The sequence below is a fragment of the Lissotriton helveticus genome, chromosome 3_2 (genome assembly GCF_964261635.1).
Source record: "Lissotriton helveticus chromosome 3_2, aLisHel1.1, whole genome shotgun sequence".
Lineage (NCBI taxonomy): Eukaryota > Metazoa > Chordata > Amphibia > Caudata > Salamandridae > Lissotriton > Lissotriton helveticus.
Window position 1 is genome coordinate 454085494 of NC_136062.1, and position 16277 is coordinate 454101770.

Here is a 16277-nt window from a genome sequence, read left to right on the forward strand (position 1 = left end):
GTCAGTAGATGTACATCAAATCCTTGCTGTCATTTGGAGAGAAAAGCAGTGAATGACGTGTGAGTGTTCAGAGAGTCCTCCCTACTTCAGTGAGACAACAGGTGGGACTGCAACGGTAGCGCTACCTTTCCTTCTGTGCTACCTTTCCTTCTATAGTGTTTCTTTAATCAATTATCTTCTATTACCCATTCCTTTGCCCCTTTATGTTTTATTGCATCTTTCTCCCCATACATATCCCCCTGTCTTGTCTCCCTTCCTTTCACTTTATCCTACATCAGTTTTCTTTTCAGGCATCATACCTTCTATCTTGTTTTCCTTTTTCCCATCCTATCTCCAGTCTTATTTTCATTTGTTCCACATTGTCTTGTAGCTTATTTTCCTATGTCCTGTCCTGCCTTCAATCTTTTTCCCTTTCTCTTATCTTATTTTCCATCTCGTTTCTGTTCTCCTGTCCCATATTCCAACTGGTTTTCTTTTCTCCTGTCCTGTATTGCATCCTGTTGTCCTTTCTCCCATCTTCCATCCTGCTCTGCTCTCTCTATTTCTCTTTCATCCTTTTACGCTATCCTGTCCCACCTGCCATTTTGATTTCCTTTCTCATTCCACTCTTTGAATTTTGTTTTTCTTTCTTCCACCCTATCTTCAATCATGTTTGTCCATTCTCCAGATCTGTCCATCTTTCTTTCCTGTCTTGTATCCAATTTTCTCCTATTATCTTTTGTCTAGCTCCATATTCCATCCTACAGTCTATGATCATATCTTCCATTTTATTTTCCCTTTTTCACAATCTTTCATTTTGTATTCTTTCTCTCATCATACCTTCCATTTTCATCTACTGTCCTTCAATCTGACTTTGCTATCTATTCTTTCCTTTCATTATCTCTGCACTTTCTTGATTCTTCTGATCTTCTTTATTGTAACCACCTCTTCCTACAAACCCTTTTTTCCCCTCACCTTTCCTAACTATGCTTTCCTTCTTGAGCTATAATTCTGCCAGAGCTCATTACTTAATTCCTTTCATCTCTTTATTTTCCTTCCTCATTCCTTCATCCCTTCTCATTTCTACTCTTCTTATTTTGGGTCCTCACTCAATTTTCCATGTTCCCTCTATCCCTTCTTCCTTTCCGTCTACTTTTCCTTCTACTAGACCATCTCTTCCTCTTAGGATTCCCTCTGTCCCTACGTTCCCCCTTTCTCCTTCTCTTCTTTCTTATTTTGAGGCATCAGCAGAATTTAGGAGATATAGGAACACTTTAGGAAGGCAGTGGTCAGTTATTTACTATAATACATATTGTGTCCTCAATATCAATGCTAAAGTGAAATGGACAAAGTCCAAGGGCTACCTTGGCTCTCCATTAGCCACATGGTTGACAGTGATGACTGCAGTAATTCGGTTCGAATTACATTATCCCGTTGGCTGCTACGAACGTTCTGCTCCAGTGCTGAGCGTTTGAAAAACGGGTGGGGCCGCGTTGGCCAACGGACGTGCGCAGCGCTACCAAGGTAGTGCTCGCGACGACCGTTGGCCGACGGCAGCAGCCAACGGGTTAAATTCGAATGAAATGATTCGCTAAAACGGTTAATCATAACGCAGATAATTAGAAGAAAATTAGGCCTGCGAAAAAGAAAATAGTTTAGGTTATAAGCCGAGCTGCCATGAGGGTGAGGGGGGATCAAGTAGTCTGTTTTAAGGATAGATGCAATCGAACCAGTTGTTGGTGTAAACCGAATGTTTCCAGGTGATGTGACCTTGTCGACATCTTTCATATATATAAATTCTTATCAATCGTAGATTCAGCCAGTGCTTGAGGTTGCCTCAGTCTGGTATGCGCCCTGTGATGTTATCCTAGCCTGTTGATCGATCCGTGATAATCAGTACTCTTTGTCACGTCATTCAAGTGCTTGGAGTGTTGGACAGAGTGGGGTGGGGGCGGTCAGAAGGCTGTGATGGGCCGTCTTGGCCCGGCCATGTCGGTCATAATAAGTCATACCCAACCTGGTAGTGATGAGTCCAGGCACTGACAAATAAGGGGTTACTGTAGGACGCTCTGGCAGCAGTAGGCAGGACTTTAGTGGAATGAAAAAACTAGGCGGTCTCTCAAAGGGGCGTAGCCGATATAATTAAGGGCGTGGCTTAAAGACATATAAGCAAAATATCTCTGCTTAGCAGAGTGTGTCACCCGACTGGTATTTTACTGTTTCTGTCATCTGGATATATATTACAACTAGTAACATTACATCTACAACAAGCCAGAGCTATTGGCGTTGTCAATGGTTGTTAGTTGCAGTAAATAAATAAGCAACAACTGTGGCTTCCTGTTATATAATATTGAAAATGCTTGAGTTCTGAAATGATGAGACTGAAAGAACTATAACCAGTCTCTTTGAAGTTACATCAAAGGCAGTTAAGGGTGGTCCAGCTACAGAGTTAAGATTTTGTTCCACCCTGAGGGTGAGGGCAAAATGGGGAGCCCGATAGGCATCCTTCTCGGCACCTGCTTTTTAGAGCTGCCGGTGCTGAGCACCCGCTGGGGCCGGCCCATTTAAAGCCCTGGCAGCAGGACCTATGAACTTGTCACCTCGTATAGTATAGTCCTGCTGAGCATAAGTACCCCTAGACCTAGATAGGTAGGCAATGGATCATTGCAACCTTAGAACATGACAATCCCGACTCCCCAGGGGTCGTGGCAACAGATCTAGAACCCTTTCGCTCAGTCACTCGTGCATACCCAGAGAGATATACAAGAAATGCACAAGCTGGTTTTTCAGTGTTTATTGCAGCATTGTGATCCTTGTATTAAATATATGCGCTGGAAAGACTAATCGGGAGAAGCATATGAAATTAGCATTACTACACAGTGAAAAGAATATGCCATTCCAGCATCTTGCTAAAGTATTGTATATGTGCTGACATATATGTACTGTGTATGTCGTACTCCTATCATGCGCTACCAAACGTAGTTGCCTAGGGTGGGTCATCTGCCAAATCCCCTTCCGGGAGATCTAATTCCCCACTGCCTGTGGCACAGGTGAGCAGGTCCCCCTCTTGGCCGCCAGTTGGACACCCCTCCTCACAGAGGGAAAACAGGAATCAACTGGGTTTAGATTCCGATGTGTAGCGACCTCACCAATGACAGTCGAGTGCTCCTCTGAAGGGCGGAGCCAAAACATGACTGACAGACTCAAGCAATGGCTGAAAGAGGCTTCTCTAAGACAGCCAATGGTTGAAAGGGGTGGAACCAAAGGCCACGTTATATACTCGAAACCAAGACAGGGATATAAAACAGTCTGAAAGACAGATCAAACATTTGACAGAGATTTAATGTTTTTACACTTTTTGGGATGTTTTATGAGACTCTGCGAGTGACATGTTTTATTGTAATTTGATTGGTGCCAATGTAACCATGACTACGCGAGCAGCATCTGTGTACTTCAACTAAATGGCAAATAGTAAAATGGAAAAAGCCAGGCGTGTATCAGTGTTTGAATGTAAAGCGTTTATATTATGTGGGATGTGGCCTTAAGATGATTCCGACGTGCTTGTGGTGGGGTTCGAATTGTTACGGATAATAATATGGTTATTAATAAGTTCCGGTGCCTTGCAGTGTGTGCAGCTGCTGAAACACTGCAGCCCACTGACACGCAGCACACCTGTACTGTGCAAGTAACGCTCTGCAACTGGGCGCATGGCTACAGGAGTGATTGACAGGACTTAGAGGTGAAGTGGACACCCAAACATTGGACAAGAGCAGCTGGACTTAACCAGTCAATCTCTGGGGGAATCACATGTCACAAACGGGTACCTCACATCCATTCTGACAGCTAGAGCACTCGCATGATAACTGAACAAACAATGGCAGAAACAAATGTCACACCAGTTGCTCACAAGCACCCTGACAACTAAAACAGCCACATTTAACCGAGCAATCACTGAGAGTAGTGCACAGGCCACAACTCACATTTCTTCCCCGCACCTTGTCACCCCCTACTCCCACCACAGATTAATGAGCAGTAATGTACACCCGCCGAAATGTGCATAGCATCACTTGTTTTTGTTAATGTGTGATGGTGTAGCACTTAGCACTTCTGCAGTTTATCATCTGTTTGTTCTTCCAGGCTCAGGAGGTGCTGGCCCAGCCTCTGAGGGGGTGCACAGAGGGTGAAGTCATTGCACGGTGAGCTGGCACCAGAGACCTCTTTTAAACAGGTAAGCACAGTATATTCCAGCCTTATGATATGTGGTAATTCCTCTATTTATATTGTACCAAACGGAAGCCTTGTGGTTGTGTAGGGCACAATGATCCCTGTATGTTTGTGGCATGCGGTACTCCACGTGTCTGTATAGTGCACCATATTCACTGTTTCTATAAGTGCACGCTTTTCTGTGCTCGCATAGTGGCAACATACGTGTGCTTGTATAACGAACAATACACCCTGTGCAAAAGGGTAGCCGGTCATCTACTGCACAGATAGATTGCCCCACACTTCTCTCCAGCTTTCATAGAACACCTAAAGCAGAATCCTCTCCCTTGCTGATGGGGTCTCTCCACCTCGCCCTTCTGTACCTCATTTTCTACTTTCATTGCTCCGTTGTATAACCTTTGATCACCACTCATATCAAAAAGAAATACTACCAAAGACTGAGACGTATGCTTGAAGTAATTTTTTTTTTTTTTTTACATTCTCAAAACATTTGTTGAAGTCCAATCTTTCTAGAGGTACTAACAACTGTATACATTCACACATATGTGAAGTTACATGGAGTGTATTTAAATATGTATATTGCTAGCAGAGGTGCATTTGCACTTGAATCGTTTTCTCCATTTCCCCATGTTAAAACCCATCCCCTACAAGGCCAATGTTCAACGTATTTCAATTCTACCTTAGTACAGAAGTGTTTTCGGATTGGAAATAGGTTTGCTTAAGGGTATCCAACTAGATGTCCATGAAATGCTGACGGAATGATGTTGGAGACGTGTTATAGAACCAGTGAATGTTCTCCAATGGTTATCCCCCGTTGTGAAAGTTAGAAAGAATGTAGAACCATAAATTATGTGTAGCCCTATGCCACTGAACTGCAATGGCCTGTTGAAGGCTATGGCCGAAACGTGTTGGTCTCTTGTCTGCACTGCTGGTGGAATTATATAAATAAAAAAGACTTACAAGCTCATTGGTGCCTGGCTGTGCTGTTTTTCCTTTGGCCTAAGGATCGTTGGTACGTCGTTTTGAAATATGAGTGGATATATTGCCAAATTGAAACCATTTTTATGAGTTGGTTATGACCCAGAGCAGAGCAAAGTTTTTTACGACCTTCGATTTCACCTCAGCCTACTGCGCAAGCGTTTTCACCCACTCCCTGCTTTTGTTTCACGTGAAAAGGCAGTCCATTTTTGTCTCATGCCCTTCAGGCTAAGTTTAGCTTCCAAGTACTACTGAGGGTTGTTCAAAAGACTGAGTGCTGTGCGTATATTCCAGGAGGATGTGCTTATTTTTTCTTCTAATGTGCAAGAGTGTAGCAAGTTAGTATATGCTGCAAATAACTGAATCTTGTGTTTGGTTGTTCCAGCAAGATAAGTGTCTGTTTATGAAGGGAGAAATGAAGTAGTTTGATTGGACAGGGTTATTGAAGTGAGAGCACAAGGCTCACATCCACTGTTTTTAAAGAAACACCTTCTCCTAATACACTGAAGAATTGATTGTGTTCCAGAGAAATAAGCGAATTCTAATTAAAAATTCATGGATGTCCACTCCAAGAAGGTTTAGCCTCAGCGAAGGTTGATGAAGACTGGTGTAGAGCTTGTGTGGGGCCAAACTGTGAAGGAGGTGGGAAACAACGTCCAGATCGCATGCAATAGATGGCATACCATTACAACGCGGTTGTTACAACGACCGCGTTGTAATAACGCAAACCATTACATCGCAAGTTGTTGCAACAACTTGCGATAGGGGGCACAAGGTGTAGGATGCACAATCCAACACCTTTCCTGCTGTTGGTAAATGTGGAGTAGGAATAGTAAATAATACCATTCTTAAGTACAGTGCGCCCCCTACAGCAAGTCGTTGTAACAACTTGCGTTGTAGTGGTTTGCAATGTAACAGCACTGTCATTGTAACAACCACGTTAGAATGGCATGCGTTCTATCGCATACATAGTACGGAGACCTATTCGAAGGAGGTTAATGGCTTCACAAGTTGCATCTGCATTTTAGTCTCTTGATGAGGGGTTAGAACCAGCAGTGACTACTGATGTGAGTCAAGTTGGGTTAGGAATGGTTTGGCTGAGGGGACACGCGACCATCCTTTCACTGAAATAGTCTGGGCAGTACAGACGTTTCAAACCTGTCTATGGGGCATACAGTTAAAGATTAGCACAGATCACAAGCCTCTTGTTGTCATCCACATGGGTGGTGGAATCAATAGTCTTTGCTAGGGCGGTACAGTTAGCTTGTGAGTTCAAGAAGTATGCGTTCATTGTTAAACAGTCATGATACAATCATTCTGAAGCCAGCCTCCCTGTCCCCTTCCTGATTGTTGCACCCCGTATGTGTGATTGTTTTCCTTGCCATGGCGGTAACCGCAGTGGAAGAGAGGATTTGAGGACCGTGGGAGGGTCAATATGCTACTCATAGCTGGGATGGACATCGATATGGCGTATAATGAACCAGAATTTTGCACCGCAGCTTTTATTTATTGCTAACTGTTGATAACATATGTTAACTGGCTTGTGCCGCTTGTACAAGCTTTGTAAGTAGCTGGTCCAGGAATGCATGAGAATGTTTCCTTCTTACAAACACACATTCTTTGCGGTCAACAACTGTTCAGTAAAAATACTTATATTAAAAAAATACAATAATTTTATTGTGCTCTTTTTGACAATCTCGCTCAGACAAAGACCAAGGGGTGACGATAATGGGAGGCGAGTCATAGTTGGATGTAGAAGTGGTACAGCGAATGATTTAATCATGGAAAAGGAGTGGCTTCAGGCCGCAAGGGAGGATGAAAGGTTGAATGAGGATACACAAATCCTTGTATAGGGGGCGACCAAGAGAAAAAACATTGTGCAGCAGCATCACAGTAAAATCAGTGATGACGAATTATCCTTGGAAGGGAAACTGTAAGTTAGAGGTGACTTACTGAAACCACCGATTGAGCTAAGTTGCTACGTCGTCGATTTGTGCTCGAGGGACATGTTAGGATCACTGGCGCTAGGAATAGGTTGAAGAAACCCAACTGGTGGCCAGTCATGGGTCAATAGGTAGACATTTTGTTAACAAAAACGTGCCTATTGTCTAAAGATCCACGTACATCAGAAATCTGCAGACTTAACGCTCATGGGGTTATTAATGGGACGTTGGGAAAAGTCAGTATCCATTTCAGTGACACTACACGTCAGGAGGTCTAAAAGTAGAACATCGCAAAAAGAGCAAGCGGCACAGCCAATAATAAGGTAGCAATTGTCATTTCAACCTACCAGAGTTCTCGATCAAAAAGCCAGTTGGAGCATGTGATGCTAAAATACATGCAATTTTGGACATTGCATATACCTATTATCTCAATATAAGTCTTTGGAGCATAACAGTGACAGAAACTATCACTTAAACAAAACCATGTAATAAGCAGGAGGCAAGGTCCTATGGGGGGGTGAGAGGGGGAATGTGAGAAGTCCTTGAAATGAAGATAAAGACACACAAACAAACTGCTGAATTTATTATTTTTATCAAATCACACTTCTGTTTGCCAATATGGAAAGTGAGGCCACGCTTTACTATGAGAGGCAGAAATGCACAGATGTACTACCCCAAATAAAATGGCTTCTAGACCTACAGGAATCATAAAACATAGATACATGTTCAGGCTGAGGAACACTTCAGGTCAATACAAAAACAATAACCAGATTTGATTATGTAATATATCAGTGCACGTAGTACTATGCATGTGCGAGCAAACACTGACATCCTGTTTTTTAAAGGATACTTATAGCTGCAAATTGTTCGCCTTGTGAATATTCCCACGGACAACAGTCTGGATCTGGAAACGCAAAATAATTTCCATGGACTCCAAAGTAGATATTGTCTTAAGTTGCTGAGCCAAGCACACCCTGCTTCTGGTTCTGCACAGCTTTCACTCACCTGTCCCGCCACAGTACTTGGCGCCGCGATCTGCTCAAAGCCTAAACAAGAGGACTTTAAGTATTAAGGGGCACATGTATCAAACACATTTTTAGTCGCAAACGCTGCGAATCGCAAAAAACAGCGTTTGCGACTAAAAATTCGTAAAACGCGATGTATGTGCAAAATCGCATCGCAATATTAAGGAATCGCAAAGTCTGCGATTCCTTAATTTTGCATAAGCATTTAAGGAATCACAAATTGTGATTCCTTAAATGCTATGTATCAAGCACCCAAGTTGTGCGATTTCTCTTTAAGAATTCACAAATTACCACCAACTTCAAGTTGGTGGTAATTTGCGATTTCTTTGAAAAATGCACTTTTTGGCATTTTTCAAAGTGCCATGTGGCACACATACATGCCCTTAGGGCATGTATGTGCACAGTATGCGAACACATGCTCATTTCAGGGGTGCATCATGGTGTACTTATGACACCCTTGAAATTATTCGCAATTTGCGATTCTCAAATTGCGAATTGCAAATTGAGAATGACTACCCATTCATTCCTATGGGCCTCCTGGCCCATAGGAATGAATGGGAAGTATTCCTTAATTGCGATTTCGCAATTTGCTAATCGCAATTAAGGAATACTAAGAAATCGCTAAATATTTGCGATTTTTTTTTTTAATACATCCCGTTTTGAGATTCTCAAATAGCGATTCCCCAAAAATCGCTATTTGAGAATCGCAAACACGGATTTTGATACATATGCCCCCGAATGACAACATATGTTTTCGTACAGCTGCACAATATGTAAGGCTGTACCAACAGGTAAAAATAAAAAAAAATTGTATATAGTGTTTCTTACGATGCTTCTGATATTTCTAAGAACAGTAACTAGCAGAAGGTGCCGTTACTAATTTTAATAGCACGGCTATAAGTCGGATGAAAAAAGTGGTAGCTATTTCCAGGATGTTGTGTTCTGTATTTTTTGTGTGTGTGTGTGTAGTATACTATTCCTGTATCATGCACAGATTAAACTGAGTTGCACCCACGTGTATACACAGGACCTGAAAATACACTGGAACCAATTGACGGAGGACTTTTACATTTATTCTGAAATCGATCAATGTGTTCGCCGTTTATGGTATGGACATCCATATAGGGCCAGACGAGGACTCGCTTCGATGTCTGTTTATAAATACTTCCGGGTCTGAGCACCGGCGAGGACCGGCCCACTTACAGCCCTGTGTCGTGGTCCAGTCAGCAGTCATGACCTGAGCTTTACCCCTGCTCTGAAGCCAGACCTTAACTGAAGCCCTACAATTGCCCATCACGGAGCCCTGATTACAATTCGAATGCAAATAACTGATGCAAATCGCGCACCTGCTAATTACCATAGCTTCAGGGTGCAGTATCTACCCGGGCTCAATTTGCCAGGATTCTGTGCTGCACTCCACCCCCTGGCTGCCCCGCCTTCAATAAACGGGGAATGTGAGAAGGGGGTTAGATTTGCGCACACTTTTCGTTTGCGACAGATTTTACCGGCCATGTATTGCGAGGTCTACTTCCTGCATTGGCCAGAGTTTGCGCCCGATCTGTAAGCGCATGTGGAGCACAGGACGGAGCCGGCTCTCGATACAGGATCAACGACCCGGACCCCGTTGTAACTAGTGACTACGTGCCGCTCTTTCCCTCGACGTAACTGCAGCCAATGCATTCACCCACCAAGCTACCCCATCTGTGCTTTGTGTTAAAACGGTTATAATTATTAGGAACCAGCCAGAGCGAGCCGAGGACTACATCTCACATTTAAAGTAAGATGTACACTTGGAAACATTGTCCAAAGTTAAGAGCTCACCCGTGTGTAGGAGTGTTTGGGTGCATGGATTGGTTAACCTTCTCCCTGTCTGACGTCGGTATCTGTGTGCAGTGTTAGGGCTGTCACTGTGCACGTGTCTTGCTTCAAGGAGCTAGGCGTATACTCTCTCAGGCCGTCTGTGAGAGCTGTCCCTTGATGCACGTGTCTTGCTTCAAGGAGCTAGGCGTATACTCTCCCAGGCAGTCTGGGAGAGCTGTCGCTTGTGCACGTGTCTTGCTTCAAGGAGCTAGGCGTATACTCTCCCAGGCAGTCTGAGAGAGCTGTCGCTTGTGCACGTGTCTTGCTTCAAGAAGCTAGGCGTATACTCTCCCAGGTAGTCTGTGAGAGCTGTCACTGTGTGCACGTGTCTTGCTTCAAGGAGCTAGGCGTATATTCTCTCAGGCAGTCTGTGAGAGCTGTCACTGTGTGCACGTGTCTTGCTTCAAGGAGCTAGGCGTATATTCTCTCAGGCAGTCTGTGAGAGCTGTCGCTTGTGCACGTGTCTTGCTTCAAGAAGCTAGGCGTATACTCTCCCAGGCAGTCTGTGAGGGCTGTCACTGTGCACGTGTCTTGCTTCAAGGAGCTAGGCGTATACTCTCCCAGGCCGTCTGTGAGAGCTGTCGCTGTGTGCACATGTCTTGCTTCAAGGAGCTAGGCGTATACTCTCCCAGGCCGTCTGTGAGAGCTGTCGCTGTGTGCACGTATCTTTCTTGAAGGAGCTAGGCGTATACTCTCCCAGGCCGTCTGTGAGAGCTGTCGCTTGTGCACGTGTCTGTTTGCAAGGAGCTAGGTGTAAACTCTCTCAGACATCTGTGAGAGCTGTCGCTTGTGCACGTGTCTTGCAGCAAGGAGCTAGGCGTATACTCTCCCAGGCAGTCTGTGAGAGCTGTCGCTGTGTGCACGTCTATTGCTTCAAGGAGCTAGGTGTAAACTCTCCCAGGCTGTCTGTGAGAGCTGTCGCTTGCACGTGTCTTGCTTCAAGGAGCTAGGCGTATACTCTCTCAGGCAGTCTGCGAGAGCTGTTGCTGTGTGCACGTGTCTTGCTTCAAGGAGCTAGGCGTATACTCTCTCAGGCCGTCTGTGAGAGCTGTCCCTTGATGCACGTGTCTTGCTTCAAGGAGCTAGGCGTATACTCTCCCAGGCAGTCTGAGAGAGCTGTCGCTTGTGCACGTGTCTTGCTTCAAGAAGCTAGGCGTATACTCTCCCAGGTAGTCTGTGAGAGCTGTCACTGTGTGCACGTGTCTTGCTTCAAGGAGCTAGGCGTATATTCTCTCAGGCAGTCTGTGAGAGCTGTCACTGTGTGCACGTGTCTTGCTTCAAGGAGCTAGGCGTATATTCTCTCAGGCAGTCTGTGAGAGCTGTCGCTTGTGCACGTGTCTTGCTTCAAGAAGCTAGGCGTATACTCTCCCAGGCAGTCTGTGAGGGCTGTCACTGTGCACGTGTCTTGCTTCAAGGAGCTAGGCGTATACTCTCCCAGGCCGTCTGTGAGAGCTGTCGCTGTGTGCACATGTCTTGCTTCAAGGAGCTAGGCGTATACTCTCCCAGGCCGTCTGTGAGAGCTGTCGCTTGTGCACGTGTCTGTTTGCAAGGAGCTAGGTGTAAACTCTCTCAGACATCTGTGAGAGCTGTCGCTTGTGCACGTGTCTTGCAGCAAGGAGCTAGGCGTATACTCTCCCAGGCAGTCTGTGAGAGCTGTCGCTGTGTGCACGTCTATTGCTTCAAGGAGCTAGGTGTAAACTCTCCCAGGCTGTCTGTGAGAGCTGTCGCTTGCACGTGTCTTGCTTCAAGGAGCTAGGCGTATACTCTCTCAGGCAGTCTGCGAGAGCTGTTGCTGTGTGCACGTGTCTTGCTTCAAGGAGCTAGGCGTATACTCTCTCAGGCCGTCTGTGAGAGCTGTCACTGTGTGCACGTCTATTGCTTCAAGGAGCTAGGCGTATACTCTCCCAGGCCGTCTGTGAGAGCTGTCGCTGTGTGCACGTGTCTTGCTTGAAGGAGCTAGGCGTATACTCTCCCAGGCCGTCTGTGAGAGCTGTCGCTGTGTGCACGTCTATTGCTTCAAGGAGCTAGGTGTAAACTCTCCCAGGCGTCTGTGAGGGCTGTCGCTGTGTGCACGTCTATTGCTTCAAGGAGCTAGGCGTATACTCTCCCAGGCAGTCTGAGAGAGCTGTCGCTTGTGCACGTGTCTTGCTTCAAGGAGCTAGGCGTATACTCTCTCAGGCAGTCTGGGAGAGCTGTCGCTTGTGCACGTGTCTTGCTTCAAGGAGCTAGGCGTATACTCTCCCAGGCCGTCTGTGAGAGCTGTCGCTGTGTGCACGTGTCTTGCTTCAAGGAGCTAGGCGTATACTCTCCCAGGCCGTCTGTGAGAGCTGTCGCTGTGTGCACGTGTCTTGCTTGAAGGAGCTAGGCGTATACTCTCCCAGGCCGTCTGTGAGAGCTGTCACTTGTGCACGTGTCTTGCTTCAAGGAGCTAGGTGTAAACTCTCTCAGGCGTCTGTGAGAGCTGTCGCTTGTGCACGTGTCTTGCTACAAGGAGCTAGGCGTATTCTCTCCCAGGCAGTCTGTGAGAGCTGTCGCTGTCGCTGTGTGCACGTCTATTGCTACAAGGAGCTAGGTGTAAACTCTCCCAGGCCGTTTGTGAGAGCTTTCTCTTGCACGTGTCTTGCTTCAAGGAGCTAGGCGTATACTCTCTCAGGCAGTCTGCGAGAGCTGTCGCTGTGTGCACGTGTCTTGCTTCAAGGAGCTAGGCGTATACTCTCAGGCAGTCTGTGAGAGATGTCGCTTGTGCACCTGTCTTGCTTCAAGGAGCTAGGCGTATACTCTCTCAGGCCGTCTGTGAGAGCTGTCGCTGTGTGCACGTCTATTGCTTCAAGGAGATAGGCGTATACTCTCCCAGGCCGTCTGTGAGAGCTGTCGCTGTGTGCACGTGTCTTGCTTGAAGGAGCTAGGCGTATACTCTCCCAGGCCGTCTGTGAGAGCTGTCGCTGTGTGCACGTCTATTTCTTCAAGGAGCTGGGTGTAAACTCTCCCAGGCGTCTGTGAGGGCTGTCGCTGTGTGCACGTCTATTGCTTCAAGGAGCTAGGTGTAAACACTTCCAGGCCGTCTGTGAGAGCTGTCGCTTGCATGTGTCTTGCTTCAAGGAGCTAGGCGTATACTCTCTCAGGCAGTCTGCGAGAGCTGTCGCTTGGTGCACGTGTCTTGCTTCAAGGAGCTAGGCGTATACTCTCAGGCAGTCTGTGAGAGATGTCACTGTGTGCACGTGTCTTGCTACAAGGAGCTAGGCGTATACTCTCTCAGGCAGTCTGTGAGAACTGTCGCTTGTGCACATGTCTTGCTACAAGGAGCTAGGCGTATACTCTCTCAGGCAGTCTGTGAGGGCTGTCACTGTGCACGTGTCTTGCGCTAAGGAGCTAGGTTTATACTCTCTCAGGCAGTCTGTGAGAGCTGTCGCTGTGTGCACGTGTCTTGTTACAAGGCGCTAGGTGTAAACTCTCCCAGGCCGTCTGTGAGGGCTGTCGCTTGGTGCACGTGTCTTGCTTCAAGGAGCTAGGCGTATACTCTCTCAGGCAGTCTGTGAGAGCTGTCGCTGTGTGCACGTGTCTAGCTTCTATGAGCTAGGCATTTACTCTCTCAGACAGTTTGTGAGAGCTGTCGCTTGTGCATGTGTCTTGCTTCTAGGAGCTAGGCGTTTACTCTCTCAGACAGTTTGTGAGGGCTGTCGCAATATACGTCGCTTGCTTCAAGGAGCTGGGTGTATACTCTCCCAGGCTGTTGTGAGGCCTGTCACTGTACACGTGTATTGCTTCAAGGAGCTGGATGTATACTATCCCAGGCTGTTGTGCAGTCTGTCGCTGTGTGCATTTGTCTTTCTTCGAGGCGCTATGTGTTTACTCTCCCAGACTTCTGTGAAAGAATAATGGCGCCTGAAGCCGTTCCGGCAAGGCCTTCTTTTTGGAAACCGCTCCCTGTCTGGCTTAAGGAAAAACCTTCTGTGTTGACCTTGCTTCTCTCGGCTTGAGGGGGCAGTGAATGCAGCCCGCGGGGGCGCCTCTTGAAAAGGGCACTTAGGCGAGGCGGCCTCTTTGGCGCATTTGCGCGCACAGCTCTCCCGCTGGGGCCGCTTCAGCCGGAGAGGCCGTTGTGCCTTTGGACAAAGACGCCCAGGAGGGAGGGCGACGTCTCAAGCAGGCGGCAGCTTCTGGGCACAGAAAACCCAAATAATGACGGGATTACACCGGGCCGCCGTGAAAGCGCCTTCAGGCGAGATGGAAAGGCGGCCGCTGCGTCGGGGCGGGCCTGGCAAGAAAGTGGCGCGCGCTGCGCGCGTAATGGCGCAGTACGGCTGCGCCATCAGGGCCCAGAGGAGAACGGGGTAGAATGGGGGAGCAGAGGGGTGGGTGGGTGAGGGGGAGGGGATGGGGGGGTGGTCGTTGTTGAACAACTGGAGAAGGCCCACTCCACCTGTGCTTGTGAAGCATGGCCAAGGTTTGGATTGCTATGTGTGACATTTTCAACATTTCAGTGTGACATTTCAACCACTGAGTGACACTTTATTGAGAGCAAAATCAGCCTGGCACTACCCAGTACAATAGAATCCCCGTCTAAATATGAACCCCCTGCCCCACTCAGTGCATTCATTAGAACTATAACTCCATACATATCCACCAAAACCAACCTGTCCCCTCCCAGTCCGTCTTAACCCCATTCACACCCGCAGTGTTCAGCTCACCTGTGCCAAGCAAGACTCGGGCCAGGTGGAGGTGGGAGTAGGGGCCGTCGGTGTTGCTTTGCTTGTTATTGCTGGAGAGAGGCCGGGTCTGACCTTCAGCACTGGCCGCAGATGGCACGGTGATCCGTTATGGGTGTTGCATGCAGGCTTTGGTCTGTGTCAGCAGAGAGGGGCTGCTGCCTGTGTCTAGGCGCTGCACTGAGTCTGAGGCCTAACATAAGCTGCACTGGGTAGCGCTAACTCTCAGCTCTTCTGTCGCCCGGGCCATGATGGTGACTCTGGTGACAGTGCACTGTAACTGTGTCCGGTGATTGAAAAAGGACTTGTGGTGAACGGTTGTTCAGTCAATAACTGACCAACATTTATCAAAATTAACCTGTCCGGGCGGCTGAAGTTAACTGAGGAAATGAGTACGTAATATTTTAATTACATTCTTTTTATATCGCCATCCAGGGCTGCGCTGCACTTTCTCAGTTTCCAGCACAGTCTATCAAGGGCCTGCCAGTGATAGGCATGGCTGTACAGGAAAAAGCATTCATAAGTGCGCTTTGTTTATTTAAATGCCGCCGTGCTGGATTAGTTTTAGCAGGCCCTCGGTGTGCACAGTCTGCGTCACAGCTGCCATCTTTAGGCCGCTTCAACACCATGTCTAGTATGGGTGGGCAGGGTTTACTATCAACATCCCTGACTCAAGGCTAGTTGCACCTTGACGTCTCACTGTGACTTTTGAAGATGCCAGCAGCCCGCCGAGATGACTCCCCTTGCACGGGCCAGGCTGCAGGCAGCGGCCACAGTTCAGGACACGACGTCTCACATTTTGGCCATGGGGGCCGGCAGAACAATGTGCAGTGCCCACTGCCAAATGTGAACAGACTGTTGTGCCCCACGCTCGCACCTCGTACCGCAAGGCGCCTATAGCTTGGTGCGCAGTCAGTCTCAGTCAGTGGACATTGGGTGCAGGGCCAGTCATGCAGACACTGCTCGTGTTGTCACATGATGTCAGTAAAGCTGAATGTGGTGCCAGCCCACTATGGGTGTAGTTGGTACATTGTAGCCCCTAAAGCCAGCTGGTCCAACCCCTAAGTCTGAGCAAGCAGCGCTGACTGTGCGCTGCCTGCTTTCTCGAAGTGGTGCTGATTACCAGCTGGCACTGAGCGTGACACTGGAGAAGGCTTCATAAATGCGTGACTCCGCATTTCAGTGCGTGATGCCGACCTCCACACTGACATGCCTTAGTCTAACACCCGATGCAAGGCACTAAGGCTGGTGAAGCAGTGATGGGCTGGAGGCGAGTTCATATGGCTTGCCAATGCACTGTCCTGGTCTGCCTGCCAGGGTTTTCAAAGCAGAAAGAGGGAGATAAAAAAAAGAATAATACGGGAAATATTGTCCCCATTGACTTGTACTGAAGTGGGGACAATTTCAGTAAGGAAAAAGCCTAATTAACGCATGTTTGGCTGTAAAAATCGTGAGTTTCTTCCTGAATCTAGGGTGTTGGGTCTGTACATAGAGCAGAGACCGTCTCATGGCTAATAACTCTGCAGTGGTGCTAAAAAGGTCTGTGTGTGCTGCAGCGCAGG

The 16277-nt window shown here is 47.3% G+C and overlaps 1 protein-coding gene across 2 annotated transcripts in view; it reads left to right on the plus strand.

The window, feature by feature from the left end:
* TSPAN18 (tetraspanin 18) overlaps window positions 1–16277 on the plus strand; it is a 338313-nt gene that overhangs the window by 271163 nt on the left and 50873 nt on the right. For both annotated transcript variants that reach the window (XM_078684359.1, XM_078684360.1), the window contains one exon: window positions 4117–4207. The gene's annotated coding sequence lies outside the window, so the exon portion shown is untranslated. The remainder of the gene's footprint in view (window positions 1–4116; window positions 4208–16277) is intronic.